Raw genomic sequence first — 22,471 nt, forward strand, 5'->3', positions numbered from 1 at the left:
TTCAGCCCTTCGAAACTGTCCCAAGACATACTGGTGCACAATTTGAAGTGGAAAATCAGCATCTCACACACAATTTTGCAATTATTCCACATCCCAACAGAAAAGGAGAAAGGGCTATACCTTCTGGGACATTCTATTCTCAGCTGCCAGACTCGAATAAGCTCCATTCAGGATCTGCCAATGTTTTCTTTTAGCAGAGATAATGAACATAAGGGTTTGACTGAAAACTCCATAAAATGCAGGAGAAAACCTGCTTCAACCTGGTATTACCATTCTGAGAAACCCATCGTTCTCTCCTTCTCTTGCTTGCTATAACTGGCAATTCAAGCTTGGTCTGTTGACACACTTGAATCAAATTTTCTTTGCAATCTACTAATTCCAGCCAAGTCTAGAAGCTGTCTGCATAGAACAATGACATCTGGTATAAATTTCTATAAAAGTACGCATTAATTGAGAATCTAATACATTTGCCCAAAATGAGTAAGATTCTCTAGATTCTCTTAAATTGCCTTTCTTTCTTTCTTTCTTTTCTTTTTGGGGGGGAACAGTTTTTCAAAAAATGATTTCAGACAGAGGTGCTGCAAACACCTTCACTTCACTCATTTAGTATTTTCTACAGATTCTTCTGCTTAATTTCTGCAGCAAGCTTCCTCATTCAGCAATCTGCTATTCCTGAGGATGCCATTCCTAAGATCCAAAGCTGTGATACATATGTGGTCACAGCTGTGTCAGACCGAAGCATTCTTTCGAAGTCTTAACCCACCCCTCTGGTAGAGGAAGCAAGCAAAGCTACAAAGACAAGAATTTACTTCAAGCAAGTTCCTGCCACGAGAATGAACAGGTAGGAAGCGCTTCAGCTTCCACAATTCATCTGGTTGGGAAAAAAAGGAAAAACTGAAAACTCATTTGGAAAGTCTAATTGTTAGAAAATTGAGCACAATTTAGTGGTTAAAAAAATGACAATATATAACGTATACTTCAAGAAATCATTCAGTAATAATGGTGATATAAAAGTTTTATATGCAGCTTAAACTGTCTGAAGAGTTCCTACATTATAAAAATCAATGTTCAGTGGATTTTCAGCAGATAAATTAATACTACTACTATTTACACAGGAAACTATTTCTTTCTTGCCCTTCAGCCTCCTACACAGAAGTCCTATGTATGTAAGCAATCTTTCTCCAACCAAAAACTATTAATGTTTTAAAAAGGTGTTTTAAATGTTTTAAAGAGGTAAACATACAAATCTATGTAAGTTTCTAAAGCCTTTAAGGTTCCGCTTTCTGAAAGAATGTATACTCATAGTCGAGCTTTGAATTTAGAAGATTAAACAAAGTCATGGAAATTGTGATTCTATGATTAAAAATATGCAAAAATATCCATCTTCACTTGTCTGATTTCTACACATTAAATGAAAGGATCATAAAACGTGAACTGTGTCTGACAATGTTCATAGCCAAATAGACAACTTTGCACCAGCACGAAATACAATTAATTCCTTATCTGAAAAAGAAACCCCAAATTAGTCAGGAATATGCCAGTAAGCATCCCATTTGTGTGGAGACTAAATATTACCAAGTGAAAATAATTACTTTCAGAGGCTGAATAAAATACTTTTCTGTTTGCACCATCTCTTTTCTGCACACATTCAAAGAATCATCTCCTATTGCTACCTGGCCTTCACAGCCACAGGGGCAGGGATTATTTCAGGGGTGCGCACAGTGGTCAGTACAATTGCATTTGATTTAGTCAAGATCATAGTCACAAGTGCTGTGCAGATCATAATATATGAAATGTATTTTATTTATTTATTTATTTAAAAAAGTTAAAGAAGACAATTCAGCACTGCAATTTATCTGCTCAGGAAAGACTAAAAGAGAAAGAAGTGGCTTTCATGATCTCCCCCACCCGAGGGGGGATTCAGGACACATACTGGCATTTCCCTACAAAAGACAGTGGTCTTCTAATTTACTGCTGCACAGCTCAGCAGAGCACAGAAGTCAAGGCTGTATGCACTTCTGGCAGAGGGCTGGTGATCATTCACATAATCCTCAAAGGGTGACAAATCTGTAGATTTCCACTTGAAAAGGAAACAAACTGAGGAGTAATTGCTAAGTGATAGGTATGGAAATACTTTGATTTCTGCAGGTGAGAAAGGAGACATCAAGCATAGTGAAGGTAAAATAACCTTGTGTCTCACCAGTAACCAAGAAAGTCATGATGCTTCTGACTGAGGCTCACCTAAGGAACATGCACAACATCATTTGCCGGAAGGAGCCAAATTCACCCAAAAGGGGCGTGCTGAAAGCAGTCAAAACTCAGGGCTACAAAGGAGCTGAAAGCCCATTTAATTCCTCCTTTGTGTGTCAAGTTGAACCATCCTTTCTGAATGCTTCAATACTTTTAAAATCTGCTGTCTTACCAACAAAGCTTTCTCCTCTCATCCATCAGACGTTACCTTCTCAAGGGAACCTGCACTGCAAATTGGCTCTTCAGTTCTGCTAAGGAGCCATAGGGAACCACACTACTTTCCTACTTTTAGCGATGCAAAAAACAAGGGCTCTTGCTGCTCTCAGCATGGATTTTGAGAGGGCTTCACAATGGGTCAGCGATGCGTTTAATTCAAAGTAGATAATGCCTCCCTACCACAGGAAAATAGAAATCACATGCTCAAAGGCAGCAGTTAACACGCTGCTCCTCCGAGCACTGAGCCGAGGCCTCTGGGGGGAGACAGCTATGTGCACGCAGGTAGCAGAGGGCTCTCTGCCAGCTCCTGCTGTAAGAAGGGGCATGGTGCAATGGATGAATTACCAGCCTGAAGTTTTCCTTTGGGCGACATTAAACGTGTATGGCATGTTTGGTCACCCTCACTGAGCAGAGCTTGATTTCCTGAAATTAATTCTCATGTAATTGAATGCAGCAGTTCTGATCAATAAAGGGAAGTTTTTATCTTAATCACTGGATAACTAATTCATAAAGACACTAGTATTCTGCCAGCATTACTGATGGGCTGGTTAGCCTGATCATTGGTAATGCATGGTTAAAAAAAAAAAAAAAGGTAATTGAACAAAGCTCTTCCCCCATACCTTAAAACAAGCTGTTAAATAATTTCCATACATACCGTTGCACCAATGTACGTCCAGATCCATTTGAAGATTGTGCAACTGGTCTAAGAAGTTTCCGCACAGAGAAGAGCTCTCACGGTGACTATAGGATGAAATGTGTTACAATATGCGTAACTTCATCCAGCAATCTCTGATTTTAATAGGGTTTAGAGATTGCCACACAAATTGCTGTTTTAGGAGAGGATAAATGCAGTTACAGATACGTACTGTGAAATCGAAAAGCATCGTGGCTGCAAAGGACACAATTGGTACAGTTACATTTGGCTGATTCACATTAGAAAAATAAAATAAATTCTTTCAAGAGTAACTATGTTAACTCGTGCTGGACTGGATATAAACTTTGTCAGAAGAAACAATATTGGCAACTTTGAAAAATCCCACAGAAATACTATAGTATACCCATGTCTGCTTTAGACTAAGTCAGTACAGTTGAGTGAAGTGGTATCACACAAATCCAGTAATAATAGCAGAATTATAGATTCAGAATAGCAAAATAAAGGTGCTGATTACTAACTTGTCTGGATAGGGGTTAATAGGCACAGTGTGCGGAAGACTCTAAGGACACTGTGAAACTAAACAATATCTAAGCTAGTTTTTAACTGGCTCCTTTTAGCCCTGTCAGCACAACGCTGGTGAGGCTGATGTGGCACGGAGCTCCGTTCTGCCCACCGAGCACAAACAAAGCCAACACTAGCCAGACCAGCACACATTGCATCTGGCATTCCTGGTGACTGGACCTAAGGTGCACCATCACACGGATCAGGTAAGTTATGTTTCCTCTCAGGGGCTCTATCTTGCGTTAGCCGAGCGTTGCTCAGAGAAAGTTTTCAGAATGCAAGTAAGAAATATTGATTAGGAAAACATTTACAAATATAGGACTGAAGACAATTGAAAGCAAAGTCAAAAGTTTTCAGTGAGCACTGGGTTTAGCTAGTACTTGTCAAAAATAACATTTCCTATCCCTTTTCCTCATTTATAAGTTTCCATCCATGGCTGTATACTGTAAATGGAAAGATATGCAATTAAGATGAAATAAAATACCACCTTTTAAGTATGCAATATCCCAGTTTATAGCTTTTTTTCCTCTGGCATCTTGTCAACATAAAATAAAAAGGCTCAGGAAATCTAAATGAGAAAAACCTCTCACACACTTTATCAGTGAAGAATTTCCATGGCAATACTGCTTTGAAACTAAATAGTTTTATTTATAGATGAAGCAGTTTTCATAGCTCATTTGCATTTTCTCCAGATTACCATAACCATACATGATCAGTTGCTAAGATCTACAGATATTATCTGTGCAGTATCAGCAATTCACTTAAATATTTAAAATATGAAATGATAAATAAATTAAGTGCTTGTGCAACTTGCCATATTCCCAACACACTGCAAGAGAATGAAGTCATCACATCAGAGTACAGCTCCGTACAATAATTCAGAAAGAACTACTGTGGTCGCTTTGCAGAAACACATAATAGAAATGTTGAGAGGAGTACGAATGGTGAATGACTGGGAAGACAGCAGTGTGGAAGCACCAGAACAGCAGAAGTGATGCAAAAGTGGCAGGTGCTGATGCACGATCCATACCGTTCATTTCTCAGGGACTCCCAGATGAGAAAAACAAAGGACAATAAAATACAGACTGAAGCCCTTAAGAGATGATGATGGGAAGACACAGAACAAGGGAAGAGCCAAGAAGACACACAGATAATTAAGTAAATCCTAATGATGGAGAAAGGTGAGATAGACAGATGAGACGATCACAATTACTGCGAGCTCCTGAAGGGTACAACAGGCATGTTCAAAACCAGGGGGTCAGAAATGAAGGAAGAACAGGCCACAAGTCCCTCTGATAACAAGAAATATGTTTTACATGTGTATTTCTTGGCAGAACCACTGTCAGTTGTTCTAGCAGACACCGAGAACATGTCGCATTTTATTTGCGGAAACCTGTAATTTAGCTCAGATATTTTAGAGCATTGCCTGCAGCTTTGAAGGAAAGTTTTTTGCCAGTAGTCCTAATAAATATTCAAACATAGCTAATCTCTCATCAAAGTAGCTCTGTCATGAATAGGCAATTGTTTTCAGAAACACTACACCCAAAAAACTGGAGGCTCAACAGCAAAGCTCTGCTCCAAGGCCTCAGCTTTCACTGCAGACTGGGCAACCCCCGAATACATTCTCCAAACGGGACACACTACCATCACGCCAGGTACAATGCTGCAGCTAGCTTCAGGCCAACTAGGAAGCCTCGGTAAGCAACCCAAATCCACCCAGAGACACTCAGCTCCTGAAAGCAGGAAAGCTGTTGGCTCAGCAAGCAGCACAGCAGCCTGCTCTAAATGATCAGACAGTCATACTCCATTAATTTCTCATTGCTTGCTACAATCCCCCAGACAGCAAACACTGGAGTTATCCAAGTGCAAAATTAACATTTTGCTCCAGCCTGTTGCACAGCTGGCTGATAGCTCTTCGAATAAGGTAGAAAACTAAGAAAAATTCTTGGGCAACCTCTTGCTTGCCACCAGCGCAGAACACAACTTATGACAACTCCTGGTTAAGTTGTTCCTCTTTTACAGAGACTAAGTCACTTCAAGCTTTTGTTTATGCAGTTTAAAACTACCATGGTCTTTTATTTGCCACAAAGAAAGGCCGCAAGAGGCTGAGGATATTAGTATTCCCATGGCTATCACGGCAGAGCACCCTAATGGTGGGAGAACCACTTCTCAATTAGCCCCCACCAAATCAGAACACGCAAACCCTGCCACCTCTCCCTGCAGCACCCTGCTTTCAGCCTGCATCTGTTTCACCCTTCATTTGCTGAGGAAGGAAAGGTTGCTGCTGTTGACTTAGGGAGATCAATAACCCTCCTGCTCGTATCAGACATGTCAGGAGACAAAAGTTGGACTATGAGTCTTGACGGGCCCAAGAGACACCACCTTTCTTACAGCCAGGGTAAGGGACCGTGCAGGGGATTGACAGCTACTCTATTTACTGCATTTAAAGAATTGTCCAAAAATCAAAGAGCTGTCTTCAGTTTTATAGAAGAGCCACCTGCTCATATACCTAAAGATTAAGCGAAAACTATCAACCACAGAACACAATCTTACAATAATTTAATGCACACCACAGGACCATCCAAAATCTTATGAAAACAACACATACTCTTTAGCTCCAGTAACCGTATTACTGAGAACAGATTTTGCACAATCCTCCTTCAAACAGCCATTTAAACCTCAGGCTTAAAGGAGATTATGCTGTTTGCTGATTTAAGCTGAAAGGGAAGCTTGTTCCAGTCATCTGGGGGCTCCAGAGGCAAAAACTCGTCTGTCAAATTCCCTCTTTATCCTAGTACAATGTACAGCATCTAAATTGTGATGATAATCTTGAAGCAAAACGACTTTCCTTTCACAGATAATGTTTAAGTCAGTTTCTGAGGCTTTTCAGGATTTTCTAGGGATTGTTTCAACTTTGGTCTCAAAGCGATATGGTGTTGCCTGATCTGTTTGATCTATGAAAGGTGATTTACTACAGTATCAGTAGAGATAACCCTTCTGGAAACCATCTTGCACCCAAAACACAGAGGACAGTCTGCTTCTTACAGGTGTAAGCTGCAGCCAAGGGAAAACCTGAAAGCAGAGGCTGAGCTGAAGCTGCAGGATGGAAATTTAGCATCTCTCTCCAGTTCTGCTGCCCACGCCCTGGTCACATCTACATCTCACCTGTGGGCCCAGGCCCAGCTGCTCCCTGTGACAGACCTTGGTACTTGCACAGCCACTGTGGCCCAGCTGCTGCCAGTCACTTCAGACTAGCTGAAGAATTGGCCACGTTCCCACAACTACCCCGCAGCAGCCAGGGCCAACCCAGCCAGAGCCCATCTCGGTTGTACCTCCGCAAGCATCAGCACGACTGCACAGGCCACAGAGCTGCTTGTTTTCTGCCTCACTTCCCGTTTTCTGCTACGCTCCCTGCCTGTTCGTTGGGGAAACAAAACTTCTCATCCTGTTGCTCAAGATAGCTTCACACTGCGGAGCATAGCAGAGCCTAGGTCTCGCACAGGCTTTCCTCCTGCTGCTATGCCACAGGAAGGAAATGCGATAAATCCCATCCTCATCACCTAGGCTGAAGGGCACGGTGGGCTATTCAGACAGGCTGAAGTAGGAACTCCAGCCTCTGCTGTTCCTCACACCTACAGTTTGCAGTTTTTGCTGTAATTTTGCTAATTCATACTGTGAAAAAGAAAAGGCTACGGAGAGGACGTGTAGTGCACTTCAGCCAGTCCCTTCCCCAAGTATCTAAAGCACTACATAGTTCTCCGACCTGCCATACCAGCTGAGGTCTCCAATCACACACACACACCATTTTTCTTCCTGTTATCACAGCTAGGATATTTCCACTTCCAGACTCTAACCTTTATTTTCCACAATTATTAACACTTGATAAAAAGGCAACAAGAACATACAATACACTACATGAGAATTTAAAAGGCAAAGCACTGGAAAAATGTTAATGGTTAAATGCATCATTATGCCCAGCAATATTACACAATTAACAAATTTAATCACTTAACACTCTAACACTTCAAACTTCTATTAAATGTGTAATTTCATATATGAAATAATTATTCATTTATCAATAGAAGATGATTCTTCTTCAGTACAGAAGTAAAAAAAATACAATTAGATGCAGCAGGGCAGAACGAATTTCTGGGAGTAATATAGGATGGAGCAATGTGCACAACTCTTGCATAAGGCCTCACAGACAAACTCATAATTCTCATAGGACATAATGCCTCTAAATATCCTGGATCATTAGCAAAATTACATAGCTAATGAAGGGCAAATTAATGGAGCTCTGGAACATTTTTATAAGCCTGTAAGAACAGCTACTTGTTATACATCACTAAGAAATAATTGCAGCAGAGTCAATCACACGAACCCATTAAGTTTTAACAACACAAACTGGGCAAACTGTTCCCCAAAGAGAACCTCCTCTTGATGTGTTGCTGAAACGTCCCCAAGCTCTGTATGTGACTGGAAGAGGTCTTTAAGAATGCTGGAAGAGGTCTTTAAGAAAGATGTGAGTTCAGGTTTCCAACCAAGGGCAATTCTGGGCTAACCATTCCTACCACACAGGGCAGAGAAAATAAGAAACTAAATTTGTCTGCTTTAGTACAAACTGTATATGCAGCGTGTCAAAGAACGTCATACAAATACTGAATTCGACCTCAAGAAATTATTAGCCTAAAGAGAGAATGCACAGAAGAAATCATGAGGGGACAACACCAGAACGCTGACACAGGTTGCTCAAAGAGGTGGTGGAGTCTCCAGTCCTTGGATATCTCCAAAGTCGCCTGGACATGGTTCTGGGCAACCTGCTCAACGTGGCCCACAGCTTGAGCAGGGGTTGGACCAGATGGGCCCAGAGGCCCCTTCCCACCTCAACCATTCTGTTAAATACCTGGAGAGGCTTATGATGCTTTGGCATTTTCCCCACTGGGCCAACGGTGGCTAGACTGTTCACAGCAAAGGTCTGTGATGCAGAGGCCTTGCTGCAGGTGACTGAAATACACTTAAAACACAAAACCAGGTGGTGTTGATTCATGCTCACTCAAAACAAGTAGCACAACAGCCAGCAAAAAGGCAGGTTGGTAGAAAGAGCAGCGTATTTTAAAACAAATCAGGATGAATTTCTGAAATACCAAAGGAGATGACAGTTCTTGCTCTGTTCCAAAATGAGTGTTTTCAGTACCGCTTCACAAAGCAACGTACACGTAGCTGAAAGGGGAAAGATACCGAAGACAGAAATTTGATGCTAAAGATTTCAACAAAGTTTTTAACAAATTACATACTTATGTTGCGTGGGTTTTTTTGCCCTCCTGAAGTCCATTTCAACACAGTTGATTCACAAAGAGACTCAGTTTTTCAGACAATACTAGGTCAGGGTGGCAGTGTTCAGCACCAAAGTTAATATTTTCATGATTTTAAACATAAGCGCACAAAAAGCAGACCTTCATCTGACATACTACGATGTGAGCACACTTAGATTTGTAACAGTATAGTGAGCTCTTCAAAAACCTGCTGCATTATTTTGAACCTAAAATGAAAACAAAGATCTTGAAAGTTGACCCACAAATCCCAATCCACTCAAAATCACCCAAAACTTACTGCAATAACATATGTAACTGCCAAATTCAAACACCCTGCAATATTAAGCTTTTCTCATTACTCTATCATCCAAGCTCTACCGATCCTACTAACATAAACACCTGGCCAAGGTAGCCCCAGAAACATATAGGTTTGTGGGTTTTTTTGTTTGCTTAGAATTTGACTGACTTGCTACAAGTGTTTATACATATGGCCCCTACGCACATATTTTTCCAAGAAAACTCTATTAAACTAGTGGTTCTTAGAAACTTACACCCCTCAAAACCACAAATAAGTAACACTTACTGTTTGCTCCTGAAAGAAATACAGACTGCCAGTACAAGCCATCCAAGCAATCACTAAAACTGACTGACATTTCTCCTAGCTTTGAGATGTAGAAACTTCTCTAAAGGGAAGAAAAATAGGAAAAAGTGAAGGAACTTACAGCACTTAATATAGCAGGAGGTTGGAACAAACTGCCGGTTTGCACAGCCTTTTTGGGTACGAAAAATTTTATTTATGAACACTTGAAAAATGATGCTTCACAGTTACCCTGGCTCCTGTATCTAGTGACAGTGGTGAAACTGCAGTAGACTGGCACATGGTCAATACAGTAGAAATCACAAAAGCCTTAAGGTTTTCCAGAAAAACAAAACCTTTTCACAAGACAAGTATGAAACACAATAAGTATATTCAATACAGTACTATCAAACTAGAATGGATCTAAAGGTCTAAAAGGCCCCTGTTGGAAGTCTCTGAAAAAAAATGTAAGAAATTCCAGCTGGAAGATTGGAAATCTTGAGCTTTCTCCACAAATGTCTACTGATTCACGTTACCTATTAAAATCATAGAATGCAGCTTTATAGCCCTCTAAAAGAGAAAAATCACAACACAATAGTGAATATATTTTGAAATATACATCAACAACTGATCTCCAGAGCTCCCAGCTTCAACAGCTCCCCATGGCAATGAGCTCCACAGCCTAATTCAATACTGTGTTGTCTTTACTAATTTCATTAAAGCTTCATACTGAGTTTCTATCAAAACCACTTCCTTCTGCTCTCAGCGCCCCTCTGACTCTGGGGTAGTTTTTAAACATTAAAAATTGCATAATTTCAGCTTAACCACTTAACAAACTGTGAAGGATTCCTATATAAAACCAGTCCTTTGCAAGAAAGGAAAGACTCTGCAGGACCATAAAACAGGAACCATGGAAAATAAGGATTCATTTCTCAGCTTCCAGGAACATTATTGGTTTCCATACAGTCGACAGAGGAGTCATACAAACTGCTTTGCTCAATTCCTGACTGACTGCAGTTGAATATATCGTACTGGGCAAAGGTGAACTCTAACATCACTGGATGGCTTTGCTTGACGTACTGTAGTTTCCATTTGCAAACCTTATATGATTTCTACCAGCCCATTTTTTCACATTGCATTGTACTTTATTACTTTCAATTCATAGAGTCGTAGAATGGCTGGGGTTGGAAGGGACCTTAAAGGTCAGCTAGTTCCAGCCCTCCTGCCTTGGGCAGGGATGCCACCCACCAGATCAGGTTGCCCAAGGACTTGTCCAGCCTGGTCCTGAACACCTCCAGGGATGGGCCATCCACGGCTTCTCTGGGCAGCCTGTGCCAGTGCCTCACCACCCTCTGAGTGAAGAATTTCCTCCTAATCAGAATCTCTCCTCTTTTTGTTTAAAGCCATTCGCCCTTGTCTAGTCATTGTCTGCCTGAGCAAAAAGTTGTTCTCCATCATTTTTATAAGCCCCCTTTAAGTATTGAAAAGCTGCAGTAAGGTCATCCCTGAGTCTTCTCTTCTTCAGGTTAAACAACCTCAGCTCTCTCAGCCTTTCTTCACAGGAGAATTGATAGTGGTTTTCACATGCTATGACAAAGTTACAGACAGTGAATGAACAATTTTCTTGCTGGGCCAGTATCACTATATCTCAGTTCAGTTCGGATTCATAAAATTTACAAAAGAATTGAGCAGTGTGAGACCTACTACCCATGTACCCATGAGAAGGTCAATGTCCGATGAGTATGTTTTATGCTCTCTCCATAGCATACAGAGATGGAATTTCCTAATCCATTTCTCTCATTATGTGCTGGCTGCTTTTGTTTTTGCACATGCGTAATGGAAACGTAACAGATATCTGTAAAGTCCATGAGCTATTTCCAAAGTTTGCAATGCTGTCCATTGATGTATCAAACTGTCACCTTAAAGGATGGCTTTGTGGACAGATCTATCAGATGGGGAGGGGGGGGGGTCAGTTAGGCTTGGTCCTTGCATGATGGAGAGCTGTCTCAATTCCTGAAGCAACCAGAGTTTAAGGGACCACTCAAGTTACTTACCTGCACCAGATTCTTTTAAAAGACTTTTTCTTCTTTTCTTTATTCCTTTTTATGCTGTGTTCTAGTAATCTTTTCAGTGCAAGGGTTATCTCCTATTCTGCGTGCTATGATAAATGGACATAACCCAATCTGCATAATTTTGGGAACCAACCTTGAAGAACTTGAAGCTCAGAGCTTGGTCTCTCTGTGTAAAGAATGGAGGGCAGAGGGGAATTTGATTTTGACCAGACAATGCGTTACTTTATCTCTGTCTCCACACATCCACATTTTTCCAGTCAGATTTTCAGGGAGACGACTGCAAATTGAAATTTGCTTTTTATTAATACAGACAGTGTTCAGTTAAATTAGTTGTTTTGTTGAACACTTAAGACTAGCAATTTTTACTTTTTTTTTTTTAAGAAATACATGAAGAGAAGATCACTATCAAAGCTGAATTCATTTCAAAAATGAATGCCGCTTTCCATGCATCAAGTATTATTCTATGAATAGTTCCTGTGAAATCAATTGGGCTACTAGTGAGGTATGGTATTACTCTACAGCGTGGGGAAAGTATAACTGAATCCTTTTAAACTGAGTATGTATTTGTGAAGAGTATTTTATGGTTTCATACAGATATGTTGAACTACTTCTGCAATTAATAGAGAATTCAGCAGGAGATTTTTTCCCCAGCCACAGGAGATTAGGGAGCTTTCAGGTATGTCCAAATGTCAATATAAGTACCAATCCCATCAATAAAAAAACAACTCTAGTTCTGATTGTGCAAAATGAAAACTGATGTCTTAGCAGTACTCCCTTTTCCAGATTGCAGTAGCTACTGCAAACAGAATTAGCAGACTTAAATTAATTTATCTGCACGAACACTGTAGTAAAAATCTAACAAAGCATGCCAGAGTGAGGTTGGTACAAACAGCTCTCAATGCCACTGGAGCACCTGGGCTGAACACACGTTGAGCTCTCTGCTTTCAGTACGGCTTCTCTGACCGCTGCGTTCCTCCACCCCTATGTGCCCTAAAAGGTTAATGGCTTCTGTATCCTTGTCTTTTCAGTCCCCAAGGCTGGCACTGCTAAGACTTCATTGGTGAAGCAGGTTCCTAAGCCCCTAAAACAAAGCAGGATAGTCAGATAACCTGAGAATACTGCTGTAAAGTACAAACCTCCTGGTAAAGGACTGCATTCCCATTGCGGAAGGAACCCCAGGAGCACAAAAAGGCCTCAGGCACATAAGAAGAAACCACTACATTTCTAAAGACCTGCACCTCCCCTTTAAGGCTACCAGCACACAAGCAGCTGCCCCACAAAAGTAGGCCTATGCAATCCTTATCAAAGTTCCAGTCCAACAAGATGAAACGCTTCTTCAATTTTTTCTAATAGTTTTCAGCACCTAGCACTCACATATCATGATCTTCACAGCCCTTTTAAAATCTACTCAACCCTCGCAGCAGCCTTCTATAACGAGGAGTTGGAAGAACCCCCTAACTTAAGGAAAACTACCACAAACAGCCAAAAGAAAAGAATAAAAAGGAGCTGAACTGACTCAGATCGTAGAGATTTATTGAAAAGACTGGGAATAACGCTGGACTGTCTGGGTTATGGGCAAGACCAACCAACTCTCGGTACCAGAAGCCATTCTGGCCTGAATACAGCAGCCACCGAAGGTGCATTTACAGACCTAGCCTGGCCACTCTCTCAGTCCCAACCACCCCTTCATGTGAAATGCATCTTTCAGCCAAGAGAATCAAGCTTTCAGAGAAGACAAAAACCACATCTAGTTTTAAGGCCTGAGTTCATAGAACAAGCCTAAAGCTAGACCCATCAGGCAAACTAGTCCCAGGGCCCGTTTCCCTGGTTCAACAGCAAGGCACACCGAGCAGGTATCTGCTATTTGCTTATGCACGTCTGCACAGTGCACTCGTCCCACAGACCGAGACCTGTGCACTCAACATTCAGCAAAGCGAACAGGCTTCTTAAAACAAAGGGCCTGTTATGAAAATACAGACAGTTGGCTTGCGTCTGAGGCAGTATGCTTTAAGAGACAATTTCCAGATCTGCCACTGTATTCCATCTGACATCAGGTAGGCTTCTTGTTCTGCGTGACACCTATTTTAAAAGTGCTTAGCTTTGGTCTATAAAAATCATCAAGGTTTCAAGGCAGGATATGATCTAAAATATGTCTGCACAGTTCATTCTTCCTCCCTGTCCCCATGTAACCTTGAATTCAGATTGCTTGTAATACAGTTGCCCCTACTGGTAGTGCTCTGACTTGAGATAAGTAGTCATAATGTGTTCTTATGATGTACATCATGTTCTGAATGGTCAGCAAAATGCTCTGCTGATACAAGATTTCTCCAGAATAGCACTAGGCATTTAAATGCTGCTTCAGGAAATCTGAGAATGGGAACAATTTTAGAATGAACACGCACACAAAAAAGGAAACAACTCTAAAAACGGTGCCTTCTTACAAAGCATGTCTGTCAAGAGTTCCAGCATCTTAGGTTTGCTGACAAGAATAAATTGGAGGGCCTATATTTTGCTCCTGTCAATGCTGTACAGAGTTTTGGGAGAGAGTCACCTTCTGCCAAACACTCGGTAAGCGTGCAGTTCTGTTACGGGAGACATTAAAGGAAACACCCAGGATTCCACGACAACTTAATAGCCTGTCCATGAGAAAACATAACTCAGGGACACGTGGCAGTAGCTGCCCGCTCACCATGAAAAAGGTGTGGTGTTTCCACTGGGCAGCCTGCATTTACGGTAACTACATACTAACCAAATGGAGCAGCCCAAGCCACATCTTGATCTGACCCCTAACTTGGGCTTGCACCTCAAAAGCTGCTCTGCCCTCTACAGCAGTGCTCAGACTTGGACTCAGCAGCGTGCCGTTTGCTTCTGACAAGCAGGCTGCCTGCCTGCTTCTTGTCCTGCACAGGACCTTTGTGAGAAAACACTTCAAAGGGCTTCCCTCCATGAATTCCTTCCCAGCCTGTACTACCCAGAGGCAGAGCTAGGATGTGATGTTGACTCCTCTAACAGTGGAGGAGGGGGTGTAGTTTAGTCAGGGCTGGACTGCTGCCCAAGGCACCTAGTCATTTATACGGAACGGACTCCTCTGCAGGCTCTGGCTGCAGAAGCATGAATCTCCAGGGCTGCAGCTAAAGGCTTTAACTGTAACTTCACTCATTTGTGCACAACCTAAACTGTCCAGTCACTAGATGGGGACAGAGTCACATTCAGCCAGCATGGGTGACCAGACTGTGGCAAGAAGCAGCATGCAGAGCAAATGAATTTCAAACAAAATGACCAGAGGCAGGCCTGTCTCCCAGCTCTGCCAAGGGAGCACCACCCTAGCCCAAGAGAGTCACTGGTGCTGCCATCTCTGTCCTGGTTCTGAAGGCATGGGCACCAGCTCAGTCCTAAAGCAGTTTGGTTTGTCTCCTACCAGCGGCCTCCAGCCCCATGTAGCTCTGGTAGTACCTACAAAATTACTGAGCCATAAAAGAGCTACAGCAGCAACAAAGAGACCCTTCAGGAGTTGTTCTTGTGAGTCAGTCAGTCCTGTCAAGAATTTCAGCAAGTGAGAGAGACATTCATCCAAGGCACACCATCAGTTGAAGCAGGCAGGGTTCTGCCAAAAATGTTGTGTAAAGGAGGTAGATATACCTGCCTCAGCCCAGGGCAGGCACTGGGAATTAGCACGCTCCACCTCCCCTGACTGAAAAGCAATAAGCTGTTTGTCTGCATTGAAACTGCTTGTTCGAGCCCGCCAGCTGCAGCCACTCAGGAAGCCCTGGCGGGGACAGGCCAAGGCAGCACCGCCGAATGGAAGAATCGACGGTCTGGGCAACTGCCCCTGCACCAGGGTCTGGCTGCAGCTGGGAGCAACTTTGTTGCTCAGCAGCCCAGGCTCCCCGGCAAGCAGCTTGCTTCCTGCCAGGCCGCTCCGAGACTCACCTGCCAGGCGGCTAACCCTGCTCAGACACAGCTGCCCCTGCCTCAAAGCCTGGCACTTGCACACTGCTGGCTTAGCTTTTGTGTTGCAGTCATCCAGCTATTTTGCTCTCTTTTACTGGAGAGAATCTCTCCAAGAAACAAGCCTATCTGCCTGAAGGCACTAGCCCAAGGAACAGCTGCAGATCACTGCGCCATCTTTACTTACTCCTGTTCAGGAATAAAGAGCCACTGATACACCTAAAAGATTCAGGAGCATCTTGTACTAAAACAATACAAATTTTGATGTATCCCTACCACACTACAGCAGCTTCTTTCCTCCATTCATAAACAAGAGAAGCTCCTTCAAAGTAGGCAGGGCTGCACTGCCATGTCAGGACGAGAGTCGGGCCCAGTGTTTGCTGTTCTGTACGGAACTGGGAGCGGCCGACTGGGATATCATGACACCTAGGCTTGCTTCCTGTTATAGTGACTAATATTTAACTCTGGCTGAACCACCAAGAAATATCACTGAACACATTTCTGAATGCAGGACCAATACAGAGAAAAGCAACAATACTGTAAACAAGGCAACAGGGTGCACTCGCACATTTGTGCAGCTTTTCAGATGAATGCCAGATCTGTTTCAAGGACAGGTAAGCACGACTGTCTTGCTATCTAGGATGTCAGCACCCAGAAGTGAAGCAGATTTCCAGATCTCCTGTGTTTGTCTACCACAACATTTTCAGGCAGATGTGTCCCCTGGGCGCATGCTCCATGTCAGTTGGATCTGAATTAGGTCTGAATAAGCTCCACAGACACAGTTAACCAATGCAGAGCCTTGGCTACTCAGTGTCAGGTATATTAGTCTGGGCTCAGCAGTGCCAAGCCGCAAGTAAAGCACACTCATGCCTACCTGCAGCCTGTACAAATGCTGCTGCAATGATGAAATCAAGCTGTCTTCTGCTTCAATGCACCAAATTTGGTCCATTCTCTCCCAGACTGAACTTACTCAAGATCCTTCACTTCTTGCAAATGACCACAACTTTGGCATTTAAACAGATTTTGCTGTAAAACCATGCTGTTCTCCCAGAACTGAAACAAGGATGGGAGACCTCACCTAGCGCCAAGTTTTTTGATGGCATACAGTTATCAGTTCCTAATGATTTGGCCTCTTTAGAGAGTCAAGTTGAACATTAGGTATCACAGCATTTGTCTATAACCCCGAAGCTCACACGGTACTTGCCTAATTAACATCTATTTAAGTGCATGAATTCATCTGTATTACCACATTTTTGGTTTACTGGTTGTCAGTTTGTAGCAATTGTTGTGACAATGGCAAAGAAAGAAGAGGAAACAAAAGTTACAAGAACTGAGGAAAGGGAATCTCACTGGACAATGTTGGTATCAAAAATCATTTAAATGTAAAAGGTTTCAAGTGGGCTTTTATCCTCTCAACTTCTTACATTTTCCTGCATCCCATTGTTAAATCACTAACCCACACTGTCAGGCTGCTGTTTACGATTACATGCAATTTATTTTGCTAACACATTAAATGAAGTGTCTGAAATAAGCTTCTAAATTAGTTTCAATAGAATAGTTGTTATATTTTCATTAAATTTCAGCATATTCCACAGCAGAAAATTTGCTTGGTATGTTGACTATTATCCCTAGTATAAATTTGACTATTATCCCTATTATAATTTGCAAAAGAAATAGAGGTGTGACTTGATTAAACACATTCAAATAGCTAAAATGTTTCTACACTTAATTTCATTAAAGAAAATAGCTGTTAGATATTAATTAGCATATCTACTAAATGCTATTATTTCTCTCTATGATCATCCTTTATCTAAATGCATTTTCTTTTGGCAACAAAACACAAATCCAATAGAACAGCATAATTTATAACCAGAGCTTAGATGAACCACGGTAATGTCCTTGCAGCTAGCTGTAAGTTTGCCGTGTCCAGCTTGAATACAAGTCTGTCAAAGAAAACTACTGTGTACCGCTCCCTACAAAACAGGGAGCGCTAAAGGTGTGTTTGGGGACAGCACAAATGTCAGCCTCCCAGAGAGAACTCAACCAAATGGCTTATTAAAGGTTTGCTCCCCCAGGACACTTCACAGACACCTCTGGGACCAGGTTCTCTATAGGTCAATTGCCCTTCCAACATTAACAAATTCTTCATTTTTGAAAGCAACGTATCAGTGATCTAAAACAGATCAGATTAAGTTATGAGAGTTATCTCCCGCTCTACTCTGTGCTGGTGCAGCCTCACCTCGAGTACTGTGTGCAGTTCTGGGCACCTCAGTACAAAAAGGACATTAAACTGTTGGAGAGTGTCCAGAGGAGGGCAACGAAGATGGTGAAGGGAGTAGAGGGGAAGACGTATGAGGAGCGGCTGAGGTCACTGGGCCTGTTCAGCCTGGAGAAGAGGAGGCTGAGGGGGGACCTCATCGCAGTCTACAACTTCCTCGCGAGGGGGAGTGGAGAGGCAGGGGTCCTACCCCTCCGTTATCACCAGTGACAGGACCCGCGGGAACGGTGTCAAGCTGAGGCAGGGGAAGTTTAGGCTGGACATCAGGAAGAGGTTCTTCACTGAAAGGGTGGTCGCACACTGGAACAGGCTCCCCAGTGAAGCAGTCACTGCACCAAGCCTGTCTGAATTTAAGAAGAGATTGGACTGTGCTCTTAGTTACATGGTCTAAACTTTTGGGCAGACCTGTGCGGTGCCAGGAGTTGGATTTGATGATCCTTATGGGTCCCTTCCAACTCAGGATATTCTATGATTCTATGAGAGAGATCCTGGTGAAAATATAGGATACTGGGTTAGAAGCAGGTCTGGAGAAAGAAAGTTAAGTCATCCGCAGATACCCACAAAAGTCCCACCCCCACATAGTAGGGCTGTTTCTCCCACAGCTTTCTCTCTCTAGTTCTATTGATATTACCTCCAGTGCTGGGGTGGGAGGAAACTATTCAGTAGCCCTTGTTGAATGAAATGGAGATGCTTCAGGCCTCTGTCACCAGACAGAGGCACAGTATGAGCCTAGTGCACTAAGCACTGAACACAGCATTGATGCAACATCAGAAGTTGGTAAAGCTGACAGCCATACCATCCACAGCACTTGTAAGCAAAATCCATGCATCAAAACAGAACCAATTACATTCTGTACATCTTGTAAGACATAGAAAATGTCTACTACAGCCATGAAATACCTGCCATAGTTGTACAGGACCATTAAGTGAAAGAAGTTAAACTGGGGTTTGACCAGGCCAGGACCAGGAGGCATGACTGTGTAATCTATAATTCAGGCGGTTTGCCAGCAATTTGAAGCTCACTATATTGTTTCAGCTGCTGCATGGCTGAACTATTAGAACAACAATGTGCAACTGGGAGGCAGCAGTACCCAGTACACCCAGTGCTGAGCTGGGAGTTGGAGCTGGTTACTCACCCTGCCTTTGCCAAAAAAACGATGCTCTTGGTGTCTCCTCCTCAGGGCTACAGACCAATGGTTTCCAATCTACTTTATACAGGCTTCACAGGTACTGCCTTCTGTCTGTGATCTTCCCTTTCCACCTCAACACCTTCCTCCTCTTTGCTTCTAAACTACCACCTCTCCTCCTTTTGACTCTGGGAGAAACAAGGCAAAACTAGCATGTCCACACCACTGCTTATCCCTGTCTTCTGCTCAACCAGAGCTACAGCCAAATCTCTCGGTCCTGCACTGACCCAGACTACAGCTGCCCTGCAATGAGACCAGAGAATAGTCCACAGAAGAGGGGAAGGAAGGAGTGTGGGGCAAAAATCCCTCAGCGTGGCCCCTGCAGCATCAGTATGACAGGCCCTCAGAGGACCTGTAGTATCTTTTTACCAACATATTTACAGCAACATAAGCTGTGTTGGTACATCTTTGTGGCTGTGAGCTACTACAACAGACTGCTGCTCACCACAAACTATAGATGGAGCACACTATCTATTAGTATACTATTTTTCGCAAAGGTTTGCCAAAGGAAACATTAAGGGTTTAATTCAGCCTGAATAGTAACAATGTAAGACAGTTTCAGGGTGAATTTAGTAGCAAACCGTTCTTCTCAGACTCTAATGAAGTCAGTGGCAGCATCTCTCTCAGCGTCCAACAGTTTGCGAGAGGGATTAAGATCCAAAAACGAAGTGTTTAAATTTCCTGTCAGCGTGCAAAGGGACCCAGCCCAGCACCAGTTCCCTCCTTGGTTAACACTGTACCATCAGAAACCACATCAAACCTGATACCTAGTGACAATGCTGCCAGTAAAAGCAAGCTTCCATGTTTTAGTCAATTCTAATCCAGAGTGTGATTAAAAAACAATCACCTTCGTAGTAATTACTATGCAGAGAGAATTGGTAAGAGATGGAGCAAAGCCCCTCCACAGAAGAGGGAAAGTAGGTCCTCTGACTGGAATTAACCATCCAGTGGAATAATGCACACAATTTGCCAAAGCATCAGGTCGAGCTGCTATTTTCACAGATAATTTCACAGCAATAAGAAAGTCACACTGATTAAATCCCTACACCATTTTCTGGATGATAATATTCACATTTGCTTAATACCAACTGTGCTGCTTAATTGTCAGGGAGCATCATTCTCTACAGCTAAATGGTAACCACCACAAGGCATCTACAGCAGCCAACAACCTGGCAGCATCTTAAGCTACTCACTGATCATGGAAATGGGGCCAGGTTACTCACACCATCTGCTACAGAGAGGTGGACACTTGGGACTGTTGGTTCAAAGCACCATTAGACAGAACACGTGCAATAAAGGTGGAAGGAAGTAAATCAATTTAAAAAAAATCAGAGCAGGATATAAAAGACAAGAAATCTTCAAATTCAGAATATTTCATTCCCACAGAACAAACCCTAATTTTCCTTAACAAAGCATTACTTTTGAGTACTTGTGTTCAGTTTTACTGTTTTAAGGACTGCCAAGCTGAGAAAACAGTTTTTACTGAAACCAATACGAAAATCAAAAGTATTTTTGTTTTCACATCTGAGTAAAACCAAGTTCTTTCAACAGTTAGTAAGAAGCCCAGAAAAGCAAATAATCTGAGATCCTTGACTCAGAGCCAACTTGAACCTAGGTTTTCGCATACACGGAGAAGGCTTTGCAAGTCAGACATTTCCCCCATCACCCTTCTTATCCTCTACTCTTTCCCCAGGCAACATTCCTATTGAGGTTAGCCCAGTGCTAACTGTGCTTCCACTGATGTCAGGGGCAAAGGCATCTTTTTCCATGGGAACAGTGGGGAAGTCAAACTTGGGTATCTTCAGCAGCAATCAAATGCTCCTCTCTGCTCCCTTACCTGGGTGTAGCCCCTACACCGTTCCACACCAAAAAGCAAATTCTGTCAGAGGCCTGCTTCAGTACAGCTGCTGCTGTTCCTGGAAGGCCCACCTTCTACAGACAGACCTTGGGATGATGCTGACAGGTTGGAGCCATGCTTGCAAATAAGCTGAACAGGTCCACTTCCAGTAGCATCATCTGGCCATGCCCATGCAGTCTCTCTCAAGACCTTCTAGTAAGAACAGAAGAGCAGGAATTTTAATTTGGACCTAAAGAAACTTGGCTATTGGCTTCTTTCAGGTCTATCCCCATTAAATATATACACAGTACATATAATGTAACCTATTTACTTGCCTGTCTTCCATGCCAACTCTCAGCATAGAATTAATGCTTTGATAGAATAATAAACCTCAAAACCTGAGCTGATAATGGACAGTCACATTAGATGCTTAAATTATAGCAGCATGAACAGCCTTGCAATAATCAAGCCTGCAACTGCCAAAATGTTTTCATTGTTCATTAACTGGAACCTTTTTTGCATTGCTAATCCTAATGAACTGCCATTCTCATTACCATTCCAAGCACTGTCTATAGCACATCTCTGGATTTCTTTTCCACCCAAACATACAATCTTACTCAACTGGCAGCCTGTTAATGTATCAAAAGCACCGAACTGGCTGCTTCTAATGCAACCGTAATAAATCCACAGCACAGGCACCTTTAGGGGGAAGTTCAGTTCAGTCTTCAAGGATTTTCATTTATGTAGAAAAACAGAAGGTCTTTTACTGAATACATGGTACAGCAGAGTTTAAGTTCCAAATCCAAAATCCATTGAAGTTAATGGGAGTCTTTCTATTGATTTCTGCATATACCGAACTGGTTTAACTCCCTCCTTTCCTCCTCTGCTCCTCCCAAAGCAGGTATAAGTGAATCCACTGACAGTGCAGAGACACAGAAATTTCTTGCAAGGAGCAGGAACAATGTCTGTGTAGGAAAGGTTCTGCACTTTAATGTACTGAATTACCACTGCCATTTCCTCTGCTCTAACTCTGCAGTGGTGGAGTTCAGAGAGCACAAAGCATTCGGTAATCTTTCTCAGTCTACAAGAAAGGTTTCTCCATTCTTAAATTTATAATAAAAATTTTGCAGAGAATTTATCACAGGCTCCGAAAAGACAGTTTACTCCTTCCTCTGTTCTTCATCAGTAAGCAAGAAGGAGGAGACCAAAGACACTTGTTCACTAAGCATCCATTTTATATGGAGAAGAAGCATTCAGAAAGCAAATTCTATAAGATCAGACATTAGTTGAGGATGTAAGTACAAAAGGAGAGCAGAAAACAGAGACTGACTTTCACTTCACATTCAACTGAGTAAATAAAAAATGAGTCAGTAGTTTCCTAATGGTAGACACCTCACTCACACAGCCAGTGAGAAACATCTAATGAAAGAAAAGCCAGATGTGGAACCTGGTTTATTTTCATCAACTCTTTCATTTTCAAGTATCACAGCCATGAAACAGAAAAGGTTAACAAAGGCACCTTTTTCGAGGAATTTCAGCTTCAAACCATGTTTTGCTCTACAGAGAATGTTGTTCCCTT

This window comes from Anser cygnoides, chromosome 9 (assembly GCF_040182565.1).
Source record: "Anser cygnoides isolate HZ-2024a breed goose chromosome 9, Taihu_goose_T2T_genome, whole genome shotgun sequence".
NCBI lineage: Eukaryota > Metazoa > Chordata > Aves > Anseriformes > Anatidae > Anser > Anser cygnoides.